This window comes from Salvelinus sp. IW2-2015, linkage group LG15 (assembly GCF_002910315.2).
Source record: "Salvelinus sp. IW2-2015 linkage group LG15, ASM291031v2, whole genome shotgun sequence".
Classification (NCBI taxonomy): domain Eukaryota; kingdom Metazoa; phylum Chordata; class Actinopteri; order Salmoniformes; family Salmonidae; genus Salvelinus; species Salvelinus sp. IW2-2015.
The window spans coordinates 27,927,469-27,938,733 of record NC_036855.1 but is presented as its reverse complement, the minus strand read 5'-3'; the positions used below and the strand labels follow the sequence as shown (position 1 = coordinate 27,938,733).

At 44.1% G+C, this 11,265-nt stretch overlaps 1 long non-coding RNA gene across 1 annotated transcript in view; it reads left to right on the top strand.

The window, feature by feature from the left end:
- Positions 1-9,607: 9,607 nt before the first annotated feature.
- LOC111974260 (uncharacterized) overlaps positions 9,608-11,265 on the top strand; it is a 28,014-nt gene continuing 26,356 nt past the window's right edge. Inside the window, exon 1 of the long non-coding RNA XR_002878685.2 lies at positions 9,608-9,998. This is a non-coding gene — a long non-coding RNA (uncharacterized lncRNA). The remainder of the gene's footprint in view (positions 9,999-11,265) is intronic.

Below are 11,265 nucleotides of genomic sequence, written 5' to 3'. Positions count from 1 at the left end.
AGCTGGATGATCCACAGTGGATATTAAAGCTGGCTTTTTTAACTGACATCAGCTGCCACCTGAACACGGTGACTCTACAACTCCAAGGGAAAGCTAAAACCTGACAGACAGTTTGTTAATTTCCCAAAACTCAGAGCAGTCACCACATCCAACCCAGACATACTGCAACATTTTAGCTATGATGCATTTGTGTGTGTTGGAAAAGTTGAAATTGAAGTTTGAATCAAGATTCAAGGATATCATGGAGTACAAGGAGTTTTTCAACTTCATTGAGAACCCCTTTTATGTGCCAATTTCATCTCTGACCCCAGTCATCACAGCCCTCTACTGACCTTGCTGGAATAGAGAGTGAGATAGTGGAGTTGCAGGCAAATGACACATTGCAAGGTGAACTAAGATCAGCTGTTACCCATTTCTGGAGCCTTGTGTCAGACACAGAGTATCCACTTTTGAAGCAGTGTGTGCAAAATACGACATTTTTTGTCAGCACTTATCCATGTGAAGCAACATTTTCAACAATCAACATTGTGAAACAAAAACAGAGAAACAGACTGACCAATGCACACCTGGATCCAGCCTCCATTATTTATGCTGCAGTAGTTTATGTGTCGGGGGGCTAGGGTCAGTCTGTTATATCTGGAGTATTTCTCCAATCTTATCCGGTGTACTGTGGGAATTTAAGTATGCTCTTTCTAATTCTCTCTCTCTTTTTCTCTCTTTCTTTCTCTCTTTCTCTCTTCCTTTCTTTCTTTCTCTCTCTCGGAGGACCTGAACCTTAGGACAATGCCTCAGGACTACCTGGCCTGATGACCCCTTGCTGTCCCCAGTTAACCTGTTCGTGCTGCTGCTCCAGTTTCAACTGTTCTGCCTGCGGCTATGGAACCCTGACCTGTTCACCGGACGTGCTACCTGTCCCAGACCTGCTGTTTTAAACTCTCTAGAGACAACAGGAGCGGTAGAGATATTTTGAATGATCGGCTATGAAAAGCCAACTGACATTTACTCCTGAGGTGCTGACCTGTTGCACCCTCGACAACCACTGTGATTATTATTATTTGACCCTGTTGGTCATCTATGAACATTTGAACATCTTGGCCATAATCTCCACCCGGCACAGCCAGAAGATAACTGGCCACCCCTCATAGCCTGGTTCCTCTCTAGGTTTCTTCCTAGGTTCTGGCCTTTCTAGGGAGTTTTTCCTAGCCACCATGACTCTACACCTGCATCGCTTGCTGTTTGGGGTTTTAGGCTGGGTATTTGTACATCACTTTGTGACATCAGCTGATGTAAGAAGGGCTTCATAAATACATTTGATTGATTGGATTTCCTCACAAGGATAGCAACAACAGACTATACATTTTGAATGAATTCAGTCAAGGAGCAGAAGGGACATTTTCCCTCATCTAACTACTGTGGTAACCCTTAATATGGGTCTTATACATCTGATGTAGCCTATTTGATGTGTGTATGTATATTTTTGTGATGTGCTGTACATCAAATCAATTGCATGTGCTCTATTGCTCTGAATTTGCTTACAATTGATAATTGAACATATTGGAAGAAAAAGTACAATAAATTAAAGATCGGTGCGGCCCTCTGAATGATTGTCTCAACCCAAAGTGGCCCCCTTACAAAAAATTGTGAGTAACACTGCTGTGGATTAACAAAAGTGGAGAGGCAGTACAGAGAAACAAGAGATCAATAACTCAGCGTATCAATTGGGTGTCACACCCTGATCTGTTTCAACTGTCCTTGTGATTGTCTCCACCCCCCTCCAGGTGTCGCCCATCTTCCCCATTATCCCCTGTATATTTAAACAAGTGTTCTCTGTTTGTCCGTTGCCAGTTCGTCTTGTTTGTCAAGTAAACCAGCATTTTTGTTTTCAGCTCCTGTTTTTCCCAATCTTTCTTTTTCTCTCCCTCCTGGTTTTCACCCTTGCCTGTCCTGACTCTGAGCCCGCCTGCCTGACCACTCTGCCTGCCCCTGAGTCTGCCTGCTGACCTGTAACTTTGCCCCACCTCTGGATTGTTGACCTCTGCCTACCCTGACCCTGAGCCTGCCTGTCGTCTGGTACCGTTGCCGCTCTCTGCTTTCCTGACCCCTGCCTGCCTTGACCTGTCTATTGCCTGTCCCTGTTGGAAGATTAAACCATTGTCAATTCGATGTGTATGCTTTTGGGTCTTACCTTGAGTCCTGATATTGGGTTGTCTTACCCTGCTTTTGATTCAGACATTTCTGAATGAGGGGACTCTTTATGCAAATAAGTTGCAAATAAGAAGATGCATATTGTCCTAAACATGAAATACAGTTCAGTTGGCCTAAAAGCAAGTCAAACGGCCTAAATATTGTTAAGCTCTTAGAATATGGAAGTAATTTGTTTCTGTATTACGTCTCTTCTCTTTCTTTTCCCTCTCTCTGGTCATTACAGTATATAGGGATGCCTGTATGTCAAAACTTGCCAGGTAAATGGAAAGGGGTGTAGGCACGTCACCGCTCTAACAAGAAAAACTGGTTGAACACAATACCTGGTACCTAATAAGGTTTGTTTATGAGTGCTTCTACGTAAGTACAGAATGGAGAATACTGGTCTACAGACAATAACACTATCAAAATGACAATGATACCAGACATCCTAAACTAGGAAGAATTGCCAATCTAAACCATAGAGATTTTTATGCTATAAACACAAACCAGATATACACCAATCACCACATCAACCATGTCTGGATGATCTACTTTAGACTATGCAATGTGATACTACTACAGATAGAGGTGGAGAGACAGGTGTGTGTGTGTCTTGTACCCTGTGTGGTTAGTTTACAGAGCTAACAGGACTAAACCTGATAGGTGCCATTAACAAGACAGCTAAAGTCAAAGCCCATTACAAATGCCACAGCCAAGTGTGTGTGTTTTTATGTGAGTCTGCCTATTCGTGCGTGTGTAAAGTGTATATAGTCAAAGGACCAGTTGCCTTGGAGCAGGAGCCTCGTAGCAGAGCGTGCCAAACACTTGCCCACAACAAATAGACTTCCACTTTTAAACCAGCCGGTTTCCCTTTCTCATGGATTAGTACCCGTGTACAAAACTGAGGTACCTTTGATATAGACTTCTACCCTCCACTGTTACTGAAAACCTCTCATTGAGTGGAATTAAGCCCCCTGAAAGCAAATCAAAGGCCTCGATTTTCCACTCTTACTAACAGTGGAGTGTTTTATACTGGGGCAAAGGAAATTAACCCAGCTGAAACAATCCAACACTTCAGGTATTAATCATGCACAAATAGCTAGAGTAACAATCTTTTGATATTGATAATCCGTTTGCTATTCATAATCCATCCCAAACTTTTATTTTCTCCCTCACTTACCTATCCATCTCCTCATTTGAATTCCATGCTGTCACTGTTACTTGTCCGCTCAAGCTTAACATTGTTGTCATCTATCACCCACCTGAGCTTGACACCTTGATAAGCTAATTTCCTGAGGGTTCTTCACCGCTCTTCGTACTGGGCGACTTCAACCTCCTGAAGTCTGCCTTTTATTAATTTCTTTCCAACTCTTTCTTCCCCTCTTGACCTCACCCTTTTCCAGTCCCCTTCCACTCACTCTCTCTCTCTACCACTGCTCTCTCCTCTTTATCCTATTATCTCTCCATTCTGCTAAATCCTTCTCCCTCCTGTCTCCTGATTCTGCCTCTTCGACCCTACTCTCCTCCTTTTCCGCATCCTATGACTCGCACTGTCCCCTTTCCTCCTGGCCGGCTGGGCACTCCCCTCGTGCTCCGTTGCTGAGTGACTTATTGTGAGCTTACAGAGCAGGGCTGCGGGCAGCTGAGCGAAAATGGAGGAAAATTAAACTTACAGAGGACTGTCTCTGACCAACTCTCTCGCTATTTCTCTTAGAACAATCTTCTTGACCCTAACCAGTCAGGCTTCAAGATGGGCCACTCAACCGAGACTGCTCTTCTCTGTCTCATGGATGGTCTCCGCACTCCCAAAGCTGACTCTCTCTCCTCTGTTCTCATGCTCCTAGATCTATCCGCTGCCTTCGACCCGTGAACCATCAGATCCTCCTCTCCACCCTCTCAGGGCTGGGTGTCTCAAGCTCTGCACACTCTTGGATTGCATCCTACCTGGCAGGCTGCTCCTACCAGGTGACGTGGAGAGGATCTGTGTCTGCATCACGTACTCTCACTACTGGTGTCCCCCAGTGCTCGGTTCTAGGGCCTCTTGTCTCCTCTCTATACACCAAGTCACTCGGCTCCATCATATCCTCACATGGTCTTTCCAATCATTGCTATGCGGATGACACTCAACTACTTTTCTCCTTCTGAAACCCAGGTGGCGACACACATCTCTGCATGCCTGCCAGATATCTCAGCTTGGATGCTGACCTACCACCTAAAGCTCAACCTCGACATGACGGAGCTTCTCTTCCTCCTGGGGAAGGCCTGCCCACTCCAAGACCTCTCCATCACAGTTGACAACTCCACAGTGTCCCCCTCCCAGAGTGCAAAGAACCTTGGAGTGACCCTGGACAACACCCTGTCGTTCTCGGCAAACATCAATGCAGTGACTCGCTACTGCGTGTTCATACTCCACACCATCCGTAGAGTACGACCCTACCTCACACAGGAAGTGGTGCAGGTCCTAATCCAGGCACTTGTCAACTCCCATCTGGACTACTGCAACTCGCTGTCGGCTGGGCTTCTCGCTTGTGCCATCAAACCCCTGCAACTTATCCAGAACTCTGCAGCCCGCCTTGTTGTTTATCCTTCCAAAATTCTCCCATATCACCCTGCTCCTCCACACACTCCACTAGCTTCCATTGGAAGCTCATATCCACTACAAACCACGGTACTTGCCTACGGAGCAGCAAGAGGAACTGCCTCTCCCTACCTTCAGGCTCTGCTCAAACCCTACACCCCCAACCCGAGTACTCTGTTCTGCCACCTCTGGTCTCTTGGCCCTCCCACCCCTAAGGGAGGGCAGTTCCCTCTCAGTCCAGTCCAAGCTCTTCTCTGTCCTGGCACCCCAATGGTGGAACCAGCTTTCCCCTGAAACTAGGGCATGTCCATCTTCCAAAAACATCTGAAACCCTACCTTTTTAAAGAGTATTTTATCTAATCCCATAGCATCCCTCCTCACCCACCAAAAAAAAAGAAAAAATACTTTTGTGAACTAACACTTGCACTTGACTCTTTTCCCCTTACTAGCTCTGACATTGCCAATAGCTACTTTACCAGCGAAAAATTTACAGCCAAAGTCAGAGCAGCGGTCCCAGTTTGACAACAGGCAAATATCACAGCATATCACAACACTGGTGGGTAAGTAATACTGTGAAACACCATCATTACACAATGCAAAATGGAATTAGTTTTAAACATTCAATGTGTAGCACCTTTAATTTACTGCATGGCGATGTCACCATGGAAGGCCAAAATTTCAGCCGGTCTTTTCAAACAGCTCTTGCACTAAAAGGGTATTATCATTTTCACAGTATCATTCCAACCTCGTAGTGTGGAAATAAATATAAAACACAGAAAAATCATGTTTTTGACTGCACTGGGCCTTTAAGAGGACTCAATATAATAGAATCCATGCATTTGGTGTAGTCGTGTGTAACTGTCAAGATGCAGTGTTCTGACAGCATTGATTATTGAGCCATTCAGTGTGGTACGATAGCCGTCTAGTAACTCTCATTGTTACAAGACCAAGATATGCTTTACGTCTCGTGAGTAATGCATGGCCTCCATACATCTACACAGCCCAGCACAACCCCTGACAAGTCATTTGTTCACTGTACTTTACTGCCCTCTCGTGAGATGGATTCAATGAAACCCTATTCCCTACACAGTACACTACTTTTGATCAGAGGAATGGGGTGCCATTTGGGATGCACCCATAGTATACTCACACCAAAGACAAGAGCACTGGCACTATGAATTATCTCTGCTAAGTTCATCATGAACGAGACAATGGGAATGGAAAGATGTGCTCAAAGTAAACTTGTGTCAAGTGATTTTGTCTTGGCTCTAAACTAAGACAATTTAACATTATGTGGAGATTGTTTTATCTCTGAAAACCAGAGAGCAGAGTACAGCTATGAAAATACAACTGCAGATTGATTCAGGAAATTGAAAATATTGATATTTAAAATGTGTTACCGATAGGCTACCTATAAAGATTAAACACATTCATCTATCAACAACCGCATAATCAAAATGGCTGTGTGTGTGTGTGTGTGTGTGTGTGTGTATATGTCTCATTGCTGCCTGCACAGATTTTTGGCTTGCTCCCTCTGACTCGTCTAAAAGGATGACAACCTAGGACTATTAAAGTTGTCTTCGTTGAACTACTCAGATGAAACACTAAACGTCATAAAATTAAAAAAGGAACTATCACCATCTAGTGGCAAGAAAAAAACACTACACCTTGGCTGTCACCATCTCTGAATGTACAACACTTAAAAACTCATTGTCAAAATCAATTCAAATCTTTATTTGATGTCAGGAACAAAGAAATGAACAAGTAAACATATAACAAAAGTAATCAAGTATATGATATGCAATAGTAGTAAATATACAAATTCTTTGGTTTATAAATCATATTGACGCCCATTTTGACATTGACAGATGCATAACAAAATAAGCTAGAAAAATTACACCACACAAAAGCTCTCTCCCATCCTTTTCCTCAGTGTGGTACCTTCCCCAATCTCTTGCAATGTTATTGCTCAGTAAATAACCATGTGATGTTGTCCATTAGCGATTGTTACCATCCTTATAGGTATAGTTAGATGATAGGTATCAAACCTGATGAGGGCAGAGCAGTTTCTACATGAGCGAGGAGTCAGAGTCTTGTAGCACTGCATTAAAATCCATTACTATTAGAGGGCCAGTGCTTGGCTTGCACAGTAGCACTAATGTAATTTGTAAAGAACCAGTGCCACAGCATCATAACAACCAATGCCTTTGAAGTACATAGTATTACTCCAAATAGTCAGTGCTTTCACTGGACCAAACAATGATAGATCATTAACCATTGAGGAATAGTCTGCAATTATTAATTAGGCTAAGGGAAACACTGATTTTAGCTAACATTATAAAACACCATCAATTCAAATATCACCAGGAAATGGAAATGGAGTAGAACCTCTTTGAACCCACATGAAAATTAAATGTACTGTAAGGGTAATGAATCTGTACATTTCACAAAAAATAAACGTCACTGGGCACAGATAACTGTACATGCAGCCAGCAATGCTAGCAGGCCAACAAAACCCATCTACATTCATAGGTGGCATTTATTAAAACAAACCAAGGAACAGGTCACCAAAAACAAGGTAGGCAACATAGCAAACAGAAACCCCATCTGAGTCTCTCATTCCTTAGTCCTCATCTGTCCCTCTCACGGAGGGAGCCTCGTCTGGACAGATGGCTCTCAATGATACGAGACAGGCCCATTCTGCGGTTGGTCCGGGCTCGGATAAGTGATCGACGGGTGCCGGTTGTGCGAGTACGACTGCGGATCTGAGAGGTGGTGGTGGAGAGTGCCCTGGGTGGATTGGCTGGGTTAGAGGGCGCACTGCTAGCAGTGGCTGGGGTGGTGGAGGCAGGACGAGTGGAGGAGGACCCAATAGAGGGAGCATTTGCATTGGTGGAGCGAGTATTGGTGGTGGTGTACCCCTCCGCTGCCACGGCAATGCGTTCCAGGCTAGAGCACATGGAGGACAGGAAGGGGAGTAAGCGTCTGACCAGGCTGGTGTGACTGGTAACCATGCGTCTTACCGTCATTAGCATGACACTGAAGCGGAGGAGGCTGCGGCGGCTGTGGCCTCCTCCTCCACGGGCCCGGCGAGTCCTGCCCTGCATGGGAGGGGGGTTCTCTCTGACCTGAGGGTTGGGAGAAGCAGCACCAGTGGTAGGGGGAGCCATTACTGCTGGGCTGGAGCTGGACACTGTGGTCTGTCACCTCCTGGTTGGTCTGAGAACGTACCTGAAGAAGTAAGATCAGAGGGAAGGTTGGTATGTAAATCAGATTGTGTTTCTTAGTTCATTAGGCTACTAGGGCACTGTTGTGGAACTTTCACATGGACATACACTATATATACAAACGTATGTGGACACCCCTTTAAATTTGTGGATTCAGCTATTTCAGCCACATCTGTTGCTGACAGGTGTATAAAATCAAGCACACAGCCATTCAATCTCCATAGACAAACATTGGCAGTAGAATGGCCTTACTGAAGAGCTCAGGTGACTTTCAACAATGGCACCACCATAGGATGCCACCTTTCCAACAAGTGAGTTGCTGCGGCCCACTGTAAGTGTTGTTATTGTGAAGTGGAAACGTCTAGGAGCAATAACGGCTCAGCTGCGAAGTGGCAGGCCACACAAGCTCACCTCGGTTGCAACACTCACTATAGAGTTCCAAAATGCCTCTGGAAGCAACGTCAGTACAATAACTGTTCATCGAGAGCTTCATGAAATGAGTTTCCAATCCCGAGCAGCCACACACAAGCCTAAGATCACCATGCGCAATGCCAAGTGTCGGCTGGAGTGGTGTAAAGCTTGCCGCCATTGGACTGTGGAGCAGTGGAAACGCGTTCTCTTGAGTGATGAATCACGCTTCACCATCTGGCAGTCCAACAGATGAATCTGGGTTTGGTGGATGCCAGGAGAACGCTACCTGCCCGAATGCATAGTGCCTACTGCAAAGTTTGGTGGAGGAGGTATAATGGTCTGGGGCTGTTTCTCATGGTTCGGGCTCCTTAGTTCCAGTGGAGGGAAATCTTAACACTACAACATGCAATGACATTCTAGATGATTCTGTGGTTCCAACTTTGTGGCAACAGTTTGGAGAAGGCCCTTTCCTATTTCAGCATGACAATGCCCTCGTGCACAAAGCAAGGTCCATACAGAAATGGTTTGTTGAGATCGGTGTGGAAGAACTTGACTGGCCTGCACAAAGCCCTGACCTTAACCCCATCAAACACCTTTGGGATGAATTGATACGCCGACTGCGAGCCAGGCCTAATCGCCCAACATCAGTGCCCAACTTCACTAATGTTCTTGTGGCTGAATGGAAGCAAGTCCCCATAGCAATGTTCCAACATCTAGTGGAAAGTGGCTGTTGTAGCAGCAAAGAGGGGACCAACTCTGTAATAAATCAGTGGTGGAAAAAGTACCCAACTGTCATACTTGAGTAAAAGTAAAGATAACTTAATAGAAAAGAACTCAAGTTAAAGCCATCTAGTAAAATTCTACTTGAGTAAAAGTCAAACTATTTGGTTTAAAATATACTTAAGTATCAAAAGTAAACGTATAATTTCAAATTCTTTATATAATGCAAGTCAGATGGCACCATTTTCTTGTTATTTTTTTTCATTTACGAAAAGCCACAACATTCAGACATCAGTAGAGATGTTTGGTTGATGCGTGAATTTGACTATTTTCCTGTCCTGCTAAGTATTCAAAATGTAAGCAGTACTTTTGGGTGTCAAGGAAAATGTATGGAGTAAAAAGTACAATATTTTCTTAAGGAATGTAGTAAAGTAAAATGTGTCAAAAATAGAAATAGTAAAGTACAGATACCAAACTACTTAAGTAGTACTTTAAAGTATTTTTACTTAAGTACTTTACACCACTGATATTAATGCCCATGATTTTGAATGAGATGTTCGACGAGCAGGTGTCCACATACTTTGTTATGAAGTGTATTTTGTGTTAGACACGCCTCTGACATGTAAAGTAAATTCCATCTGCAGTACTGAAAATATTCCTTACTCTACATGTAAAATGCATGTCTGTCGGTTATATTTCTATCTGAATGAATGTTCTCATTGTGTCCTACTGAACAAGGCCCAGGTGTTGACATAGCCTAGGCAGCCGCCATAAAGAAGAAGCCCACTAGCGGCAGCCCAGGCTAGTGTTGACACAGCGCCAGGCCGAAGTAGCTAGCTGTTCTGGCAAAGGGCACCTGTTAGCAATCGAGTTGGAAGGTGTGTATTGGCTTTCTCCGTGCACGTTTGAGTAGTTAGTAACTTAGCTGTAACTTCTCACAAACAAAGCAAATCAAACTACCGTAGCTCGACAACATACATTGACCAGCGCGTGTGAAGTGCATAAATTTCACTCAAAATACTCACTCGGCTGCTCTCGATGGAACGAATGATGCTTTGAAGGATGGAAAAACTGAGCTAACTATGGTTAACAGTTAGCTAGCTAACTTACGCTGTGGCTATTCGTACTCGGCTGTAATTGTCAGTGCAGTTAGTGAATCGAACTTAATACATGTGTCTGCATCTCTAAATCATGCTACACTCAACGAAATCGCCATTACTAACTAAACCGTGGTATGGCACTTGTTACACGTTTTTGGATATAAATTGATTGAGTGAACGGGTTAAAATTCCCATTCAAGAAGAACCACAAGACACGCCCTTGTCTGATCTAAACTGTCGACACCCACCACTGTAACGTTAATTGTTGCTTTTTCTTCGTAAGACAATTCAACATTTAAATTTTTGTTGCAATGAACTAAAACATAGAGCCTCTAGAAATGTATATTTTTAATTGTGCAAAATATTTGGAGAACCTTAAAAAAAAGTACTATACTGTAGCGACCCGCACAGACAGCTGTGTGTTATGTGTTAGGCTAGGAGGTGGTTGTGTTGTACTGACCAGTACCCGGTGTTCGCGGGGTCCGACATGTCAATCAACCTGCTATCTGCCAATCACGGGAATGCCTGGAATGTTCTGATGCCGGGCATCCTGGTGGTTGGCGGAGTGGCGTGGAGGGGGGTTGGGCAGGGGGGTGGAGCATTGGAAGTTAAGACCAGGTTCAGCCTTTGTTCTCTCTCTCTTACGTCTGGGCTTCACAAGAGAAGGTCACGATTGGCTTGTGGGTTATCTGTCATCTATTTGGCGTGTGCTACGGCCRAAACAGTAGCCTGTGTAAAGTTGGTTTAATAAACCGTCAATTCGCAAACTCAAGCCTCTGTCTGGACAATTGTTCATTTATGATCTAGTCAGGTCATTACAATACATTTTAACGCTTTAAATCCGAGAGTGACTTTCTCGAGCGGAGACGCTGACAGGTCAGATTTATTTTAATCTTTCGAAGAAAACAAAGCTCAGTTCCATAACGATGACATTTAATGGAAAGCAAAGGTACAGTGGACAACACAAAGACGACACGAGTTAACTCGGTAAAGCTGGAATTCTTCAACGTCTCAAGTCGTATTGCAAGAAAATAACGATAGCTAC